The 20,729-nt window shown below is 40.7% G+C and overlaps 1 long non-coding RNA gene and 1 pseudogene across 1 annotated transcript in view; one reads left to right on the top strand and one right to left on the bottom strand.

Annotated features, from left to right (window-relative positions):
- Positions 1–1,911: 1,911 nt before the first annotated feature.
- Positions 1,912–2,636, top strand: LOC101521542 (ATP synthase F(0) complex subunit B1, mitochondrial-like; annotated as a pseudogene).
- Positions 2,637–8,776: 6,140 nt separating this feature from the next.
- Positions 8,777–20,729, bottom strand: part of LOC131479498 (uncharacterized) — a 106,081-nt gene continuing 94,128 nt past the window's right edge. Inside the window, exon 3 of the long non-coding RNA XR_009244908.1 lies at positions 8,777–8,820. This is a non-coding gene — a long non-coding RNA (uncharacterized LOC131479498). The remainder of the gene's footprint in view (positions 8,821–20,729) is intronic.

Below are 20,729 nucleotides of genomic sequence, written 5' to 3'. Positions count from 1 at the left end.
ACTGTCAACTCCCAACCCCTCCACCCCATCCTTTTCCTAATTTCCTTTTGCACCCTCTTCCAGTAAGTACCAAAGATCCTCAATCAAAATTGCTGGGGAAGAATTGATGCCTGCAGCTGATGGGAAAATAGCTTAACCTCTGAGAGAAGTCAGAGGTGCTGGGTCCTAGGGAGGTGTGGATGGGACCAGGTGGAAAAGTCTCCTGAGGAATTCTCTTGAATTTTGCCTGATGGGCAATGCACTCCTTTACAAAACACTAACCAAGGTCAGATTAGCAAGTCAGCACTGAAACTGTATCCACACCAGTCTCCCAAATTGTAGGGAGCAAAGAGAGAAGTGGCCGGAGGGAAAAAAACATCCAGAGGACAGGGAGGACTCCCCCTCCACCCACTGGCAGGCTCAGGGCATATTTGATAAGGTGAAGGGAAATTGCAAAATTAGAACTGGCAACTTATACAGAGAGGCCCAGCGCAAGGCCGTGGGCCTGAGGCGGGCTGAGAACGTTGAGGAATTGTGGGGGAAAGAGGATTTGGCAGCCTGACTTCCTGTGGCTGTATCCAAGGCTAATTAGTTTGCAGTGTTCTGTGTGTGCCTGAATGGAAATGATCCTGGGACTGAGAGGCACGGGGGAGAGGAAATCAAAACCACATGCACAAAGAAGGAAGGGGAAGGGATTGGTGGGAGAGGAAGGCGAGGGGGTGGGGCCCTGTCCTTTGGCTACATTTTCTTTTTTCTGGAGAAGGCTCTCATCATTCCATTTCATGACCGGTAAATCACCACCACAGCCCCGTCCATCCCGTCTCACATCTGCTGCAGAACTCATTAAACATCAAAAGACGGGCCCATCAGTTCTGCTTAGTTAGAAGTCTGACTTACTAGAAGTCTAACCAGGGAGGAGTTTGCATGTTTTTAATAATAGCTTAAGGAACTTCTTAGCACCCCATAAATTACTTAATGCAGCAAACTCTTCCTGTAGTCCAGCCGGCATCTCAAAGATGCTGAACCAATCCAGACCTGCCCCCATGGCGATGGCTTTTTGGTGGTCACAATCCAAGAGACCACAGGGTGTTAGTGCTTTACTTCATAATTCTGAGTTTGCTCTAAAAAAAAAAAATATGAGTTGCTTTGTTGTGTATATCCTTCTGGAATGTGCAACTCAGAATTCCTTTGTCTTTGAGCTTCTCACTGTCTAAAGAGGCAACCTGGTAGAGCTGTTAGAGGAATGTGTGGTGGAGGCCTGTTGCCAGAGACCTCAGACCAATAAGGTATGGTTTGACAGAAATGGAGTAAACACCAGGGGCAATTAAATCAATAAAATCAGATGTCCCAATCTCGAGAGTACACGCTTGGCAGATATATTAAACAATAAATATTTACTACATACCTACAGTGGACTAGGTATGAAACACACAAAAATAAGTTCTGATGTTTTACACTTCTATTAAAAATCCCACAGTATTTTGAGCACACGTGTCAAGGTTTAGGGAGGAAAAAAAAAGAACAAACGAAAATGAGAGGATGATGTTTTCTCTGTTAGACTTCCATAGAAGCTCCTGGTGTGCTGGGTGCAGTTTAGTGTTCATATCCGAGGTCACCATCCACTCCCCATGAGGGACACAATCTGGGTAGATGCCTCTGTGTCTGCTCAAGAAAGGCTTCAGTAAGGCCTGATCTGGGAATCACGGCGTCTCTCAGAAAACTCAGTTTCAAAATCCCTACCCATGCCTCCTGACTACCTTTTAATTTTTGACCACTTGATAGGGCCACAGAAGATTCCTAGCACTTGTCTAAGTAATATTGCCTCTGCACAACAGACTATCTGGCATGACACTAATATGGAGACAAAGACTGCTAAAGGAGATTCTCCATTTGGGGTCACAGGGACACCTGGCATTCGGCTGACCCTGTGGTCCCGGGGTGGTGGTGCCTCCTGCCGCTGCTGCAGCCTTCTCCCTGAAGAACACAGGACTCCTAGATTCAGGGTTACTGCAGGCAACGAGGATCTTAACACAGGGAAGGCAAGTCTGGCCCCTCTACCGCCTCTTCCTGAACATGGAGGGAAAGTTCAGCTTGACTGATCCCTGAGGCATTCTTCAGGACCCTACGTGCTTAGAACTGGACTTACCTTATACTGTCAATCCAAAAAAATATGTATGTGATTACCCCAGAGATGTTCTCTACCATATCAGTAATATGGCTACTTGTGTATGTAATTTAAAAATATGGTGCCTCGATGGGAGAATTTGTTGATAAACTCAACGAGCAAAAAGTTGTTCGACTAGAAAAGGTGAAGCAGGCTTCCATCAAAGAAATCCAGAATGCGATTGAGTTGGAGAAGCACAGCAGGCTCCGATTCAGAAACGCCACTACCTTTATGATGTTCAGAGGAATAACACCGCTATGGCCTTGGAGGGGACTTACTGGGAATGGCTCCATAGAGTGCGCAAGGAGGTGATCATAACTGGACTATCACGTCTGTGCAGAACAGAAAGCAGAAAAAGAAAGAAGAGCACATGATCAACTGGGTAGAGAGGTGTGTGGTGCAGAGCATCTTCACACAGCAGGAGAACAAAACAATGACCAAGAGCATGGCAGACCTAAAGCTGCTAGCCAAACAGACTCAGCCAGTTTTGTAACATGCCTGTCTGGGCTGAGACAGACAGCTGACTCACTAGGCACAAACTGAATGTGACTGCTGCTCTCTACTGAAATCACACCTTATCTTTCCTGGAGATGAAATTTGAGTTTCATAAAATGAGAGATCCTTTGGCCAGTTGTACATTTCTCATCCTTTGTTCTCTGCATTCCAAGTTGATCATAATCACGTTCAATGATTTTGTTAAAATACGCTGCCTAACCAAAGATGACCAAGTTATATTTTGAATGTATAATTCATTCTATAACACTGTAATAAGGTGACAACTGAAATATTTCCAAAAATCACTAGAGAAGAATATTGAGCTATCCACTTCTCATTTGTGTAAACATTATTCCAAGAACTGAGTCACAATGACAGAGATTTATGCCACAATCCTTCACTTCCACGTCAGGTGACAAAGTCCACCATGAGAAGAGAAATGAACGCAGTATGCAGAAGGCTCCATGCGAAGGTACTCAACTCAGACAATGGAAGGCTTTCAGCAAGGACAGTGTACTCTGAGGCTTAATGAAGCCACTAGCCAGAAGTAGGAAATGGAAATGTTCTGGACAAACTGATGGTGTGGCTGTTTGCAATTATCTGTCTCCCGAAGCCTCATGTGACCCCACCATCATAGTCTTCACAAGATAATTAATGAGCAATCATCATGCGTAAAAAATCTCTGTGACGTGACACAGATTCAAAGATTAGCTTTATCTTTAAATGAAGCAAAATTTAGGAGTGTTTAGATGCATGCATAGGTATTGGATAGATGATAGGTAGGTAGGTAGGTAGATAGATAGATAGATAGATAGACAGATAGATACAGATGATAGTAATATCCAGTCTGAAGTTGACTTTTGTAAGACTCCACCATATTGAATGGGCTTAGTTTGATTTCACAAGAAGGTTGGAAGGGAAACAATCCTTAATCCACTCATACCCCCGTAACAGGGTAGATGACTGGTGCACAGGATGTGCCACTTGAACAAAGGCAAAGAAAGGGAAAGCAAGAGTCAGAAAAAGAGGAACAGATTGGGGTGATGTTTGCAAGAAAACAGATGAACTGAGATCAAAAGAGAACGACATTGTTTTCAATACCTGAGCCACATAAACCTATCAGTCTTGGCAGAAAATGCTGACTTCTAAGGCAATGATCTCCATGAAGAATTAGAGGCTTGGTTGAGGGGATCAGGGGCATACCATTACAACACACATTGAAAGGTAACTGGGAGGGAACCCTCAGTGTACAGTGGAATGATCTGTGAGGTTCTGTCCCCGCTTCAAACTTTTCTATGTGCTCGATATTTGGAACTCCAGCTCCATAGGAGTTAGCATGGTGTAGGGACCAAACTCAGTGACTTTCCTGCCACCCCTGCTTTCCACCCTGAGATGCTACTTCTCCCAAGACTTATCCTTAGACTCTGCTCAAGTATTTTGTCCTCCAACAAGCTTTCCTTAATTTCACAGACTATGTTTAGGGACCCATCTGAACCAGTGCTGTATACTCACCACAGGGTATTGAAACTCTTAGTCTGTGGAGCTCTTCATAGTCCTACAGTTTAGTTCAGAGACTATTAGTAGTATTTCATGAAGTTTGTGAATAACCAAATGAATGATTGGGTTGTGTACATATCACCAGATTAGCCAAACAATGACACTTGAGATCCGGACATGGAGCATTCGATCCCTAGACTTAGTGGATACCTGTGGAAGAACTCTAAACACTCTCCTGTCCAGCAGGTCTCTTGTTCTAAGCATTATTTTGTGCCGGTCAACTCACCTGCACTACAGTCCCATTACTAAATCAACTGTGAATCGAAGTGTAAATGTAATTGAAGTCCACCATCAGGAGAATTTAAGTAAGGAGGGCCTGCCTCCCCAATGACCCAACGAGGATTCAATCAGCTGAAAGGCCTAAAAGTTGGGTGTTAGGTGGGGTGGGAGATTTATTTGCAAAAGAAATTGTGCTTGTGGATGGCAGCTCTCTCAAGAGCTCAAGAATGCCAGCCTGCCTTCACACTTGCCTAGCCAGCCACCACCATTATGTGAGCCAATTTGTTGGAATTAATCTCTCCAGTTATTCTGCTTCTTTGATTAGATTCTGATTGTGTGCTGTAAACTCAAAGTGTCTGAGAGAAGTTGAGCTAGAGAGAGCTATCTTCCATCCACTGGTTCACTCTTCAGATGGCTGCAATGACGACAGACAGGGCAAGAGCTTTAGCTCAAGTCTCCCACAGATTTGGCAGGGGCCCAAATACTTGGGCCATCTTCTTCTTCTTCTTCTTTTTTTTTTTTTGAAGATTTATTTATTTTTATTGGAAAGTCAGATATACAGAAAGGAGGAGAGACAAAGAGGAAGATGTTTTGTCCAGTCATTCACTCCCCAAGCAGCTCTAATGGCCACAGCTGAGCTGATCCAAAGCCAAGAGCCAGGAGGAACTTCTTCTGGGTCTCGCGCATGGGTGCAGGATCCCAAAACCATCCTCGACTGCTTTCCCAGGCCACAAGCAGGGAGCTGGATGGGAAGCAGGGCCACTGGAATTAGAACTGGTGCCCATATGGGATCCCCGTGCGTACAAGGCAAGGACTTTAGCCACTAGGCTACAGTGCTGGGCCTCTGGACCAGCTTCTAAAACTTTTCCCAGGCCATTAGCAGAGAGCTAGATCAGAAGCAGAGCAGCTGATACATGAAACAATACTCATGTTGGCTACTTGCACTGCAGATGGTAGCTTTAGCCACCATGTCACAATTCCAGCCCCCAAATTCCACAGCCTTACCTCTGGTTGACTCTCCTCATCATTACTGACATATTCTACAAAGTATCTCTCCTAACAGTCCAGTTTTATCTGTCTAAAATCCATGTATTTAACTCACCTTCCCAATTGTTTCTGCAGGTGTGGTGGAGAACAGGTCTTCTCAGCAGTTATAGTTGTTATCAGACCAGGCTGTCTTGCTATCTTATAGTAAGCACCTTTAAAACAGTAGGACTGGGCTCGGCGGCGTGGCCCAGCAGCTAAAGTCCTTGCCTTTAACGCCCCGGGATCCCATATGGGCGCCGGTTCTAATCCCGGCAGCTCCACTTCCCATCCAGCTCCCTGCTTGTGGCCTGGGAAAGCAGTCGAGGACGGCCCAATGCATTGGGACACTGCACCCGCGTGGGAGACCCGGAAGAGGTTCCTGGTTCCCGGCTTTGGATCGGCGCGCATCGGCCCGTTGCGGCTCACTTGGGGAGTGAATCATCGGACGGAAGATCTTCCTCTCTGTCTCTCCTCCTCTGTGTATATCTGACTTTGTAATAAAAAATAAATAAATCTTTTAAAAAAAAATAAAACAGTAGGACTATGCGCAACTTGTAACAGAAATTTTTCTGTACACGGTTGCAAATTCTAGAACCACTCCCAGACTTGCCCAGAATTAAAACTAGTTTATTCAACGCTGTTTGATGTTGGCTCACTGTATGATAAGAGAAAAACAAATTTCTTATAAGATTGATTGTTAAAACAAATGGTAAGAAGCTGGTGTTGTGACACAGTGGGGTAAGCTTTCACCTGCAAGGCTGGTATCTTATATCATAGGGCTTGTTTAATTCCTAGCTGTTGTGTTTTCCATTCATCCATCCATTCCAATGCCTGGAAAAAAAAAAAAAAAAAAAAAACAGAAGATGGCCTAAGTACTTGGTCACCTGACAGCCTGATCCAGCCCTGACCATTGTGGCCATTTAGGGCATAAAGCAGTAGATGGAAAATGTCTCTGCCTTGTTTCTACCTTTCAAATAAATCAAACAAGCCATTCCATCCATCTCTGCATCTCTTGTTTATTGTTATACACAGGAACAACATTTTCCCCCAGGCTTCATTACCATCCCTACTATTTGGGATTTTTTTTGCTTGTTTTCTAAAAATTGCACATACAGGTGCACTCTTCCATTTATTTTCTCATCACCTTCTACTTGTAAAAATTATCTCTAACCTTATTTGGTTATAATTAATGCTCTTTTTAACTAATAAAACTTTCAATATTTTTATTGCCTTTGCCCTTCTCAGATATATGTAGCCTAAAGTATTTATAAAACCTTTCAAAACCATGAATCAATGCAGCAAATCAGATACTAAGTGGTTGGTAGAGATCTAAATGCCAGGGCATTAACCAATAATGCCACCTGTTATGTATGGCTACAATTGGCTTCTGCTCTACTTCATGTTTCTTTAGAATTGCTTGTGTTTATCTAGAATTGCTCTGGAGACAATTCCGAGGAGAGAGAACCTTTCTCCTTACAATTTTACAGATTCTTAAAGTGTCTCCTTTCTATGAGTGTAGACATCCGTGGAGAGAACCATGAGGTCACTGAGTGACCAGAGATGTGACTTTTGGAAGGTCAGAAAGACCCACAAGTGAGGTCTGTGTAAGTCCTTCTGTGCCCCCATTCTGGACCAATGCTCTTTTCAAGTAGTCTCGGGCCACCAGGGTGAGAACCATAACCTGGACCGAGGGTCTCTATTCTGCCTGCATATCAGAGTCCTTTGGGTCAGGCACAGGCTTTGGTGCTTTCTACAAGTTCCCCAATTGATTCTGATGGATAGCCAGCACCCAAAAAACATACAACTAATGGAAGAAGAAAGGAGCATGGAAGAAGCATTAATAGTGTACATATATGTCAAGGGCTCAGTCTTCACCCCAGCACTCACTCATGTCAGTCACTGCACTTTTTACCAAATCTACTTTTGGGAGATACCAGACATGAGTTCATGATTCTCCCAGATCAACCGGCACTTTTGTGAGAGATCCATGTCTAAAACTTGTTTCCTGGGTCTTAAACTGTCAGACTGTCTATACAATGATATCGCCTATCTGTGCTTTCCATATGTCTTGAGATTTTAATATCACCCATCAATAGGTCACTACCCTACCATTGTCTGGGATACTATAGCAATTACCTTGGCCTGGCCAGCAAATACTTGTGTCTGTAATCCAAAGGTGGCATAGAGCTGACCTTGTTCCTCCATAGCAAGTCAAATCCTAGGGCTGATAAAGTTGTTGAGCTGCATTCTGATCCCACATATTTCTGGTTACCCTCTGACAGCTCCTTGCGGAAGTCATTAGCTGCTTACACATAACAGGAATGCTGGCTGAGCCACTTTCACCCTCATACTATCCAAGTAGTTGGAAAGGATATCTCACAATCCTCAACCCAGAAGGTGTAATATAGTTTCTTTTTTTTTTAATTTTTGTTTTCACTTATTCATTTTTTTATTTTTTGCCCAACCCCTCCCTGTACGCTCCCCCCTCGGTGGACTGCCCCACCCCGTTGCCATATTACATTTTTGGTTTTTTGTTTTTGTTTTTGTTTTTTTTTGATTACATTGCATTATGTGTCATGGTTCAATTAACAAAGATATGAATGTCAGACATTTGAAACACAAAAGCTAACCTACTTTTTAAAAGGTAAAGTGGAGACATTTTTTAAAAAGTAGGAAAGAGGGTCCAGTGCGATAGCATAGCAGCTAAAGTCCTTGCCTTGAACGTGCCGGGATCCCATATGGGCACCAGTTCTATTTCCGGTGGCCCTGCTTCCCATCCAACACCCTGCTTGTGGCCTGGGAAAGCAGTCGAGGATGGCCCAAAGCTTTGGGATCCTGCACCTGTGCAGGAAACCCGGAAGAAGCGCCTGGCTCTTGGCTTTGGATCAGCTCAGCTGTGGCCATTGCAGCTGCTTGGGGAGTGAATGATTGGACAAAATGTCTTCCTCTCTGTCTCTCTTCCTCTCTGTATATCTGCCATATCAATAAAAATAAATAAATCTTTTTTAAAAAAGGAGGAAAGAACACACTGTTACTGTGACTAAGGATGAAACTGCTCAAGCCCTGAAAAAACAATAGTCCAAATCCTCTTACAAGCACATTGATGATGTTTACTTGAATCAAAAGATGTGCTTGTTCCCCAGGGTCTACTGACTGCCTCATTGCCAGCTGTGTCCCAACCAACAAGTCTTTTTTTTTCCTTTGCTTCTCTGATCTTCCTGGTACTCTGTGTTTCTACACCAAGAAACTGACAGGTCCCCTAATACCTCTCATTTCTTTTATACACACTTACCCACACTATGTCCTCTCATTTAATCATGCTTGTCCTCTTTTCCATCAGCACACTGCAGGTTGCCAATGAAGGCACACATAGCTTCACTCTGAATGATTTAAGAAAATCATAGACAATATGTTAATGAAAAGGCATGGCTGCGTTCTAATAAAACTATTTATAAAACTAGATGGGTAGGGGGCATGGCGCCGTGGCCTAGCGGCTAAAGTCCTTGCCTTGAACGCACCGGGATCCCATATGGGTGCTGGTTTCTAATCCTAGAAGCTCCACTTCCCATCCAGCTCCCTGCTTGTGGCCTGGGAAAGCAGTCGAGGATGGTCCAAAGCCTTGGGACCCTGCACCCGCGAGGTGCAGTTCCTGGCTTTGGATCGGTGCAGAAGTTCCTGGCTCCTGGCTTTGGATCGGCGCAGCACTGGCTGTTGCGGTCACTTGGGGAGTGAATCATCAGACGGAAGATCTTCCTCTCTGTCTCTCCTCCTCTCTGTATATCTGCCTTTCCAATAAAAATAAATAAATCTTAAAAAACTATATGGATAGGAACAGTTCCTGTAGTTTGAAAGCCTTGCTATTTGAGCTACAAATTTAGCCCTAAGAGTGAAACTAAAGTTTGCTCTAAGAAATCACATAGAATCTTATACAGAAACAGAGACAAATGAAATGGAAGAATGAGGGATGCCAGGAAGAAACGACTAAATAAGTTATGTGCCATATATATTATATATATTAATCATTATTTTAGAGTATATTGCTTTTACTTGTTGAAAGTTGTTGTAAGATAGTACACCATGTTATACTAGAAGCAGCCTCATAAATCTCATGTTCATTGCATCTCTTGATTGTATGATTTTCTCTCGTTTGACTTAATCTCATATCACTTTGTTCATCATGGCCCCTAAGCATACAAAACCAACTGCTAATGTTGTCATATCAAATGATGACCTGGCAATGGAAAATAAAAGTAATTTTAGGAGGCATTGTAACCCAGGGAGTTCAGATGCCACTTGTAAGAGCTGCATCCCATATTGCAGTGTCTCTTCCAACTCCCAGTTACTTGGCTTCTGGTGTACCTTCCTGCTACTGTGCCTGTGCAGGCAGGGGAAAAGGGTCCAAGCACTTAAGACAGAGTCCTTGGCTCCTGGTTTTGTCCTGGCCCAACCTTGAGGGAATCCATTAGGGAATGAACAAATAGATGAAGTATCTCTGTTTCTCTATCTCCTTCTCACTGTCTTTAAAGAATTTTTTTAATTAATTAGGGATTGTGAGGGTATAAGATCAGTTCTTGCTCATCAATCAGACATGTCCCATTCCACTAGATTAAAAAGAAAGTGACAAAGGCATCTGAAGTGTCTGCTTCGTTCAAGGAAACAACACTAATCAGAAAACTAAGAACAGAGTCTATCAGATGTGGGGAAACTTCTAATTACCCTAAGGTTAGAGACAACATACCGAAGCCAAGGTATTTCTCAGCACCATGACAACCACCACCAAAGCAGAAAGTCCATGATGTTCAAAGAAAGGGTGGATGTGACTAAAGTGTTGAATGTACTGCTAGCTCTGGGTGGTTTAAATGGGTCAAGCTTTGTTACTTCATGTGAAAGTTAGTGGGTCTATAGATGCTGATGTGAAAGTGGCTGAAGAATGTTGGGGTGGGAGGGGGACATGTCAGAACAGATCTTCAATAGGAACAAAACATCCTATTCTGGTAATGCATACCTTCAGGGACTTCTATTCAAAAGGAGGTCAAATTAGTGTTAGGTTTCAAGACTTTTAAGGACAGGACAGCAGTCTTGTCAGGAACAGCCCTGCAGGATACATATGAAACCCTTTGTGAACTGTACAGTAAGGACCCAGAGGTTGTAAGCTCATCAATACACTGCCACAATGCTACAGGAGCTTTAAGGTGCCATGGATAACATGGAGTAAGCCTGAGTTGTAATACCAGTAAAATAGACAGATACTGTTAACAGAGTAACAGATATTTCAAGATTTTTCGTTTGGGTGATAAGGTTCCACAATTCTTTCATTGGTGATCTCCCCAATACCAAAGTGATATTTCTCCTCTCAGACACTACCGCTTCCATCCAACCAATGAACCAAGGAGCTACAGGGGTTTTTAAGAAGTACTGCCCGATGCTGATCATTGCCTAGACAATTACTGCCATGAAGAGCCACTTAAAAGACACTGGTGCGGTTCTGACAAGGTTTCAACGTCTGTGACTACATCAGGAACTTTGGGCTTGAGACCACAGCCTTGAGAAACCCATGAGTGACATTTGTGAGAAGACACTCAAAAGATTTGTCCATGACAGATGTAGGTGAGGATGGCGCTGAGGCACACCTACAGATGCTGTGGAATTGACTAATGAGGGGTTATAAGGACTGGAGCAGGCATTCGCATATGAAATCAAGAGAAAAGAAAACTGCAGGAGAAAAAGAATTCCCAAGAAAATACACATTGAAGAGCTTAGCAACAGCTTTGCTAACCTCAGTAAGCTCCTTAAAAAGTCAAGAAACATGGACTACTATACCAAAAGGTTTTCATTAATATAGAAAAATGTTCATGGTGCATTGTCTACTTGCAAGAAAATTACTGAGAAGACTAGAAACCATACAAACCACTGAGAACATGTTTCTGAAGAGAAACATCTCAAGAGGAACCTCAGCATGCCCCTCAGCGCATATTCTAGAAGCAGGGATTGTTATCATAGTAGATACAGCTCCACTCGTATCATTTCCCCTGTTCAAAGACCTTTCCGTATGAAATGATGTGGCAGTGGAGACAATACTATGTGGAACATCCTCTGCAGACCGAGGCTAATGTGTGGGTCTTAGTTTTCCTGCGATCAACATTGGCATAAAATTTTATATTGCTGATCCACAAGTATCTATTTGTTCCATAAGAGACTGGATCATCAGATATTTATATAAGGCATAGCAATTTTCATCTTTCAACACATCATTATATATGACAGTATATTAAAGCTTCCATGAAATTTAAAGTTATTTTTCAAAGTGCACTAAATGGCAGGTGTGTGTCATAGCTCGTTAAGCCCCAGCTTGAGATGCCTGCACAAAATGTCTGAATGCCATTGTTAGTTCTGCCTCTTCTGCTCCCCATCCAGCTTCCTGCGAGGCAGCGTATGATGGTTCACTACTTGGACACCTGCCATTCTCATGGGAGACCTGGACGGAGTTCTTGGTTCCTGGCTTGGGTCTGATCCAGCCCCGGTTATTGCAGACAGTTGGGAAGTAAATCAGTAGGTAGACACTCTTTCTCTGGCTTACAAGTAGAATAAATAAATAAACATATTTAAAAAAACACCAAAATAGTGACTTTATCAAGCCAGGAGGTTTTAAGAACAGAATCTGTAACAAAGTCATTTAAAAACACAGAATACATCTAGACTAAAAATCCTTTGTTATTTTTTTAACCAAAAAAATTAAGAAGCTAAAAAAAACAACTGAAAAAGCTTATGGGCTAAAGATATAAAGAAAAGTACATTTTTGAACAGCTGTGCAATGTGTTTTTTAAGCTAAGTAGTATCTCAAAAGTAAAAAAGTAGAGATAAATTAAAATATTTGCAAAGTTAAAAAGTTACAATAAAGGTATGATTAATTTCTTGTTGAAGAAAGGAATTTTAAAAATAAACTTACTGTAGCTAAGTGTGATAGTTTGTAGAGTCCCTAGTGGAGTATAGTGGCATAAGAGGCCTTTGCATTCCCTACCTGACTCACACAAAGCAACTTCCAGTCCTGTGAGTTCTGTTCCTGATGAGTGTCCTGTGTATTATTATTTTCTTTTATGTCATAGGATTATTGTAGCTTTTCTATGTGTAGACACACAATTGTGTTAAAGCTGCTTGCAGGATTTAGTATTCTGACATGCTGAACATGTTTTGCAGCCTCGGAGGAATCAGCTATGCCTACAGGAGAGGTGTGTAGTAGGCTACACCATCTAGGATTGTTTCAATGCACTCAGTGATGTTCACTCAACGCACCATCACCTAAAGATGTGCTTCTCAGGATATATTCCTGCCATTAAGTGACTCATGCCTGAATATAGTATCTAGGTGGAAATCATTGTTAATGCCTTCAAAATTGTTCCAAGTTTTTAAGATTTATGGCTATTTATTTCTTTTTTTTAAAGATTTATTTTTTATTACAAAGTCAGATATACACAGAGGAGGAGAGACAGAGAGGAAGATCTTCCGTCCGATGATTCACTCCCCAAGTGAGCCGCAACGGGCCGGTGCGCGCCGATCCGAAGCCGGGAACCAGGAACCTCTTCCGGGTCTCCCACGCGGGTGCAGTGTCCCAATGCATTGGGCCGTCCTCGACTGCTTTCCCAGGCCACAAGCAGGGAGCTGGATGGGAAGTGGAGCTGCCGGGATTAGAACCAGCGCCCATATGGGATCCCGGGGCTTTCAAGGTGAGGACTTTAGCCGCTAGGCCACTGTGCCGGGCCCTATGGCTATTTCTTTCTTTCTTTCTTTTTTTTTTTTTAAAGATTTATTTTATTTTTTATTACAAAGTCAGATATACTGAGAGGAGGAGAGATAGAGAGGAAGTGGAGCTGCCGGGATTAGAACCAGCAACCATATGGGATCAAGGCGAGGACCTTAGCCACTAGGCCACGCCGCCAAGCCCATGGCTATTTATTTCAAAGGCATGGAAACAATCTAGATGTGCATCCAAGGAAGAGTGGTTAAAGAAACTGTGGTACATCTACTCCACGGAATATTATTCAGCTATTAAGAAGAATGAAATTGTTCTATTTACAACCAGGTGGTCCCAACTAGAGACCATTATGCCAGTGAAATGAGTCTATCACAAAAGAACAAATCCATATATTCTCTCTTAAATAAGGAAACCAACATGGAAAATGTAACTCCAATAGTCTAATCCATACTGTTTTTTGATTGTTTACTTTTTTGGCTGTATCCCATGTGTTTTGATGTTTTTTATTTCAGTTTGGATCATTCCAAATAATCTCTTATCTCTAGTCGAATTCACCACGGGCTCATGAATTATACGATGGCATCATTTTTCCCAAGAGACTTCTGTGTTCCCTTTTTGTCACTCATGTGTTGGTTACTCAGTGGCACGTTCTTTTTTTTCATGGACTGCAATTTGTTGTTGATGTTGTTGTTGTTGTTGTTGTTGTTGTGGCTGTTCTAATTCATACCAGTTGTTGACCTTGTTTCATGGCTTCTCACTTATGGTAATGTATAGTGATGGAATACTGGGGTCTATCATATACAGACGTGGGGGTATAACAGAACATGCACCCCTGAATCCAGACAAAAGATGGAATCCCAGTGAAACTGTTGGACATGCGTAGACAATGGGATGCTGGACTGTCAGACATTGTCTGCACCAACAATGTCGGGGTACACTTAAATAAGAGACTGGCAGAACTACAATTCCTAATGAAGGACTACACTATTGTAACAAAATGGGAAAAATCTGACGGGAATGGGAGTTTGGGGGCGGGGGGAATCCCAGCCTACACAAAATTGAATTCAAAATTCAAAATAAAAATGTATTAAAAAGAGTTTTATTGCTACTTATTTATTTGAAAGGCAGAGTAAAGGGAGGGGGTTAGGGAGAAAAAGTGAGAGAGAGGGAGGGAGACATGTTCCATCTGTTGGTTCACTTTCCATATGCCTATAGCAGCTAGGGCGAGGGAAGCGGGGACTCAAGTACTTGGGCCATCATCTGCTGCCTCCCAAGGTGAACACTATCAAGAGCTGGAATTGGGGTGGAGCCAGGATTTAGAACAAGTTACTCAGACAGGGGGTTTGAGTGTCAGAAGTGGTATCTTAACTATCATGCCAAAGTCTACCCCTATATTGCTTACAAGCTAAAAAGATTGTGAATCATTTTTTCCAATCAGCAAAAGGTCCTAGTTAAAAGGAAAAAAAGAAAACATCATTAATCAATTTATCATAAAAATATAAGTAGAATGGAAGTGGAAAACTCAAAAAAGAAGAGTGAATGCAGCAGATTGTGACAACTGAACAGTTCCATTCTACTTTCCAAATCTTGTTTCATTTTTGGAACCATGCAAAAATGTTTTCTTTTTATTTATTGAGTTTATCCTGTTGAGAGAATGCTTAATGCCCAGCCCAGCTCCCTCCATTACTACACCCAGAGTAAAACACTCCCCAAAATGACTAATCTTTGGTGAGCAGACCTAGAAGAAAACATTGGTCTATTCAAGAAAAAGGATAGTGGAATTGTCACATTGCTTCTTGTTAAATATGGTCTCCATTATTTGTTGCAGATTTACGAACCTAGAAGTTAGCCCACATAATCCCATCTATAACATGGATAGTCTCAAGCTTGTATTTTCTTTTCCTTGAAGGATTAAACCACGGTAGGTTGACTTCATTTTCAGTTTGGAGAAAAGAGGAACCAGGAGTGACTTTTCTCAGCTCAGTTTTATAAGCCAGTTTTTCATGGTGTCTGAGGACTCTTAGCCACAGTGTCTTATAAGTCCAAGGACAAGATAGAAGAGGTTGGATGCAAAGTATCCCATCCTTGTGAATGTCCTTAACGGCTCTTAGTATGAGATATTTGTTTAAAGCTCAGGGATACTTCAGTAGGTGGTTCAAGAAGGAAAACACAGCACTTCATTTGTATCTATCACTTCCTGTGCCAGTGGGCCACTGTCTATGCGTCCTGATACCTTTTCACACACTGTTTAAGACTTCATGACTGGGCCCAGCACAGTAGCCTAGTGGCTAAAGTCCTTACCTTGCATGCACCAGGATCCCATATGGGTGCCGGTTCTAATCCCAGCAGCCCTGCTTCCCATCCAGCTTCCTGCTTGTAGCTTGAGAAAGCAGTCAAGGACAGCCCAAAGCCTTGGGACCCCGCATCTACGTGGGAGACCTGGAAGAGGCGCCAGGCTCCTGGCTTTGGATCAGCTCAGCTCTGGCTGTTGTGGCCACTTGGGGAGTGAGCCGACGGACAGCAGATTTTCTTCTCTGTCTCTCCTCCTCTGTGTATATCTGACTTTGCAATAAAACAACAATAATAATAATAACAAATCTTTACAAAGAAATGTTCTTCAGGACCATTAGCATCTCAGATTAGGTGGAACTAGGATTGGACCCAGCTCAGCAGTTCCTTAGATTGGAAAAACAGCCCCCACTGTTAGGCATCGAGAGTTAGTCACCTAATCTTCTTTAATTCCAGGTCTTTTTACACAAGAAATGGAGTTGTTGTAAGTAATAAATAATGTAAAGGATACCAAAGAGTGTTGCAAACTATAATTTACAATTTAAAGGTGACATGATATGATGGCTGTTCTTTACCTTCTGGTGCGTTTTTTTTCTCTGAATATAATGTCCAGTTACTGTCCATGTTGTATGTGGCACTACTGTCTTCATTTTCATCACTGTACATTGCCAGTGTATGGAAATAACACAACTATTTCTTTATTTTCTTGATTTGGCTACCTTGAATACTATTGTGATACTTCTCTTTTAGTTTCTAGTAGGCACTTGCAGGCATGTCTTTTGGGTATGTGTCTACAGGACTGCTAGATAGATCCTAGGGTACACATATACTCACCTTTGATGCATACTGAGAGTAGCTCAGCAGCTGCACAAAGTAACTCTATTACTGGTAACATAGTTGCTTCATTACTCTATGGTCTCACCAGTATTTTTTATTATCAGACTTTTAAATGTTGGCCAAATACAGGAGGATACTTCAAAGTCAATGGAAAATGGAACTTAAAGGTAAGTTTTATTTTGGGAGCAAAAATTGTTGAAGCTCAGGTAATAGCTTTTTGCATAAAACACATTTTTCATGCATAGTTCGAAAGCCTCTTAAAATACAACCTTTTATTTTTCCCTCTTGAGTTTATAATAATTTTCCACAGGAAGATTTATCTATTAAGAAGTTACTCCAAAATACTGTAGCGTGCAGTGGAAAGTTTCAAATTACGTATTACATTTCACAAAGGTTATCCAGATTTCCAATTTTTCCTTCCTCAAATAAGTAAATTGGTGTTTTTCCAAGAAATTTGAGTCTATCAGGTAAAACTTCAAATTTATTGGCATAAAGCTGTTGACCATACCTTTATTAAATGCTTTTTATACTGCATAATTTGAATTATATGGAACTGAACAGAAAACTGAAGAATGCTGTACAAATTTAAATCCAAAAATTCTTTTTAAAATATTCAGCATAAGATTTATACATATTTACTGTTTAAATAGTGATTGGAACATTCATTTGTACTGTATTTATTTGACCTCAAATTCATAAAACTTAAAAAAGAGTTTAAAAATTGAAATATTTTCAATTCACAAAATTTTTACCCATTAAAAATCTAATTGTTCCAACTGTTATCATCCATATGTCAAAAAATAGATTTGAATTACCTCCTTTCATAAAGTATATAATATGAAAATTGAGTCAGCATTTAATCTTTTTTTTTAATTAACTAAAAACCATGATTCTGAAAATGGTATCATTGTTAAATTATAAATGAACTAGTGTGCATTGCCTCAAGAGGGCCTTTTTGGGAAATCCAGATTTGGGTTTCAGAATATTTCAGAATAAATTTTTGAAAGGCTAGTTCTATGAATTTTATTTGTTATGTTATGGCACATGATAACATCATCTCAAGTAAACTTCATGGGATACTCAGCAGGAGGAGGTTTTCATGGACTTCTCAAGTGTCCTTTGTTCATTCTCCTTGTCAGAAGCTCTAATTCAGTTATCACAATGCATACTTGATTCATTATTTGAAATTCATACTTCATTTTCTACACTTAGAGTAACCTCATGTTTTCTTTTCCATTTCAGCAAATATCAGTTTCACCATTTCTGTTTTCTATCAAAAGGTGAGGTCAAATAGGAAAAATAAGGTCAGATCTGGGTCTTCTTCAGCTTAATGAAAAAACTACTTCGTGCCTGAAGACATTTCTTTATTTCCTTGTTTTTTTTTTTTAAAGTCAGGTTTATTGGAGAACAATTTGTGTCGAATCCACTCCTTGTAGGTGCAGTGTGTTTCTAGTAATCACAGTCACAATCGAGGTATGGAATATATCCCTAAACTCAAAAGTTCTTATAGTCCCCTTCATCAAATCTTTCCCCAAACTCCAAGCATGTAAACAACTACTTATCTGGCTTTTGAATCTCCAAGTTTGTTTTTCCAGAAGTCATACAGATGTAATCATGTAGTGTTTGTCCTTTTGTGTCTGGTTTTTATCACTTATCCTAACAGTTTGAGATTTATTAATGTTGTGCCAGGCACCAGTAGCTTCAGTCTGTTTTATTGGTGAGCAATATTCCATCAGATGGATGAACCACCATGTTTCTGTAATCACTCACTGGTTGCTGGTCATTTGAAAGATTTCCAATTTATGACAATTATGGAGAAAGCTACTACAAACATATGTGCATGTGCTATTGTGTGAACACATGTTTTTACTTCTTAGGCAATTATCCAGGAGTGGGGTTGCTGAGTCATATGATATTTGCACATTTAATTTTATAAGAAACTGCCAAACTGCTTTCCAAAGTGGCTGAATTTGAATTTACACTCCCACCAGTGATGTATGGGAGTTCTGAGTGTTCTTCATTCTTGAGATCTTGTTTTAATTTGCCTTTCTCTCTAATGACTAATGCTGAACACCTTTTCATGTGCTTTTTCAGCATCTGTGTATTGTCATTGATGAAGTATTTGTTCAAATATCTTACTTACTTTTAAATTGGGTGATTTGCTTTTTTGAGTTGTGAGAAGTCATCACCTATTTTGGATACAGGTCATTTTCCAGAAAGTATTTTCCTTGATTCTGTATCTGGTATATACATTTTAAAAGATGTGTCATTAAAGTTTCTAACTTTGATGAAGATCTATGGATCAATGTTTTCACTTGCAAATTATATTTCCTGTATCTCCTATGTTTTGTTTTCAAATATTTAAACTTTCAGGGTCACACTTAGGACTGTGATCCATTTCCAGTTGTTTTTTTTTAATGTAGCTTAATATATAGCACAAGATCCATTCTGTTGCATGGGAGTGTTCAGTTATTCTGGTATAATTTGTTGAAGACTATCCTTTCATCATTGAAGTACCTTGACTTACTTCTGGATTCTCCATTGGTTTATGTAACTGCGAGCGGGGGACGGAGAGACAGAGGGAGAAGGAGGCACTCCTAGTCTGTGTTCCACTCCTCAGTGGGCTGGGGCTGATCTGGGCCTGAAGATGGGTATTGAGAATTCAATCTAAGTCTTTCACATCAGTTTCTGGAAAGCAATATGATCTGCTGTCTCCCGGGGTGTGCATTAGCAGGAAACTAGAAGCAGGAGCCACATCCAGGTGTTGAATCCAAGCACTCTGAAGAGAACTATGGGCATCCTAATAGAGAGAGGGACAGACACAGAGACTGCATTTGTCAGTCACTCCCTCACTGTCTTAAGGGGTCAGAGCTGGTCAGGTCTGAAACCAGGAGCCAGGATTTTTCTCTAAGTCTCCCACATGGGTGCAGGGGCCCAAGCACTTGAGGCCACCTTCTACTCCTTTCCAGGCACCTTGGTAGAAATCTGTATTGAAAATAGAGTTATCTGGGATTCAAGTCAGGACCTACATGGGATGCACGCATTGCAGGTGGTGGCTTTACCCAATCTGCCACCATGCCAGGCCGCTGATTATTGCAGTTTTCTAGTAAGTATCATAAGAATGCAGTAAAAGTTGTCTAATTTCATTCCTTTTAAAACTGCTTTGCTTATTTTATTTCCTTTGAATTACCTTATGAATCTCATAATGAGACAGCAGAGCTCTATAGCAAGCCTGTAGGCATTTTGATGGGCATCACCTTGCATCTCAGTATTAATAAACTAAACTGGAGAACATAGTAGATCTTTGCAGTTATTTAAAACATTTTCCTCTCATAAAATTTTCAGATTTTCCAGTGTGAGTCTTAAGCGTGTCTTGTTAATTTTACTCCAAGTTTACATGTGGCTACCTCACAGCAATCAGTTTCATTTATTCCTTCCAAATCTGCATACTTTTTACTTCTTCTTATTGTCTTATTTCACTGGTAAGGACTTTCAGTTAGAAGTTGAGGTGGAGAGGTGAAAATAGAAATATTTACCTTGTTTCTAATGTTAGAGAAAAATGTTAACAAAGCTTTTCTTTATTAAATATGATGTTAGCCATAGATTTTTCATATATGACCCTTACTAAGGTACTCTCAATCTATTATTCCCAGTTTGCTTAGAGTTTGCAACAAGAAGAGCTGTTGACTTTTGTCAAATGTTCTTTGTGTATGATGAAAAGCTCATACTTTTTCTGATTTTAATCTTTTGATACGGTAAATCATATTGATTGATTTCCAAGTGTTGAACACCACTTAGTCATGATGTATCATCATTTTATTATATTCCTAATCTTGATTTTGCCATTAATGGTTGTAGGTTTTTAATCATTGTTTTAATCAATGCATAATGTGTACAATTTATTGGGCACAGTATGACATTTTGATACATGAATATAATGTGTAATGATTATCCTGATCACACTAGGGTGATTAACATTGTCATATCCTCAAACATTTATTACTTCTTTGGGTTGTAAATATTCAAAGTGTTTTACAGATATTTAGGCATCTATATCCATGACGGTTTGGGTATGAGAGTAGAGTTGCCCTCATAAAATGAGTTGGAAAGTTCTTGCTCTCATTTTGTTTTCATCTGGTAGAATTGATATGACATATTCCTTAACTGTACAGCAGAATTCACCAGTGAAGAATTTGGGCTGCTAATTATGCTTCAACCTTCCCAAAGAATTCCAAATTTCAAGTAAATATAGAGTTTGCAATTTCTTTCGAATAAGTTCTGCTAATCTGTATCTTTTAAGTAATTTGTTATTCATTATCTCTAACCTGTTCGATTTATTTTTGTGAATGACAGGCATCATATTTTCTTATCATCTTTGTTGAGGATGACAACTCCAATCACAATTCCATTCTT

Source organism: Ochotona princeps, chromosome 2 (genome assembly GCF_030435755.1).
Source record: "Ochotona princeps isolate mOchPri1 chromosome 2, mOchPri1.hap1, whole genome shotgun sequence".
Lineage (NCBI taxonomy): Eukaryota > Metazoa > Chordata > Mammalia > Lagomorpha > Ochotonidae > Ochotona > Ochotona princeps.
The sequence above is the reverse complement of the archived record's forward strand: the minus strand, read 5'-3'. Positions and strand labels throughout refer to the sequence as shown.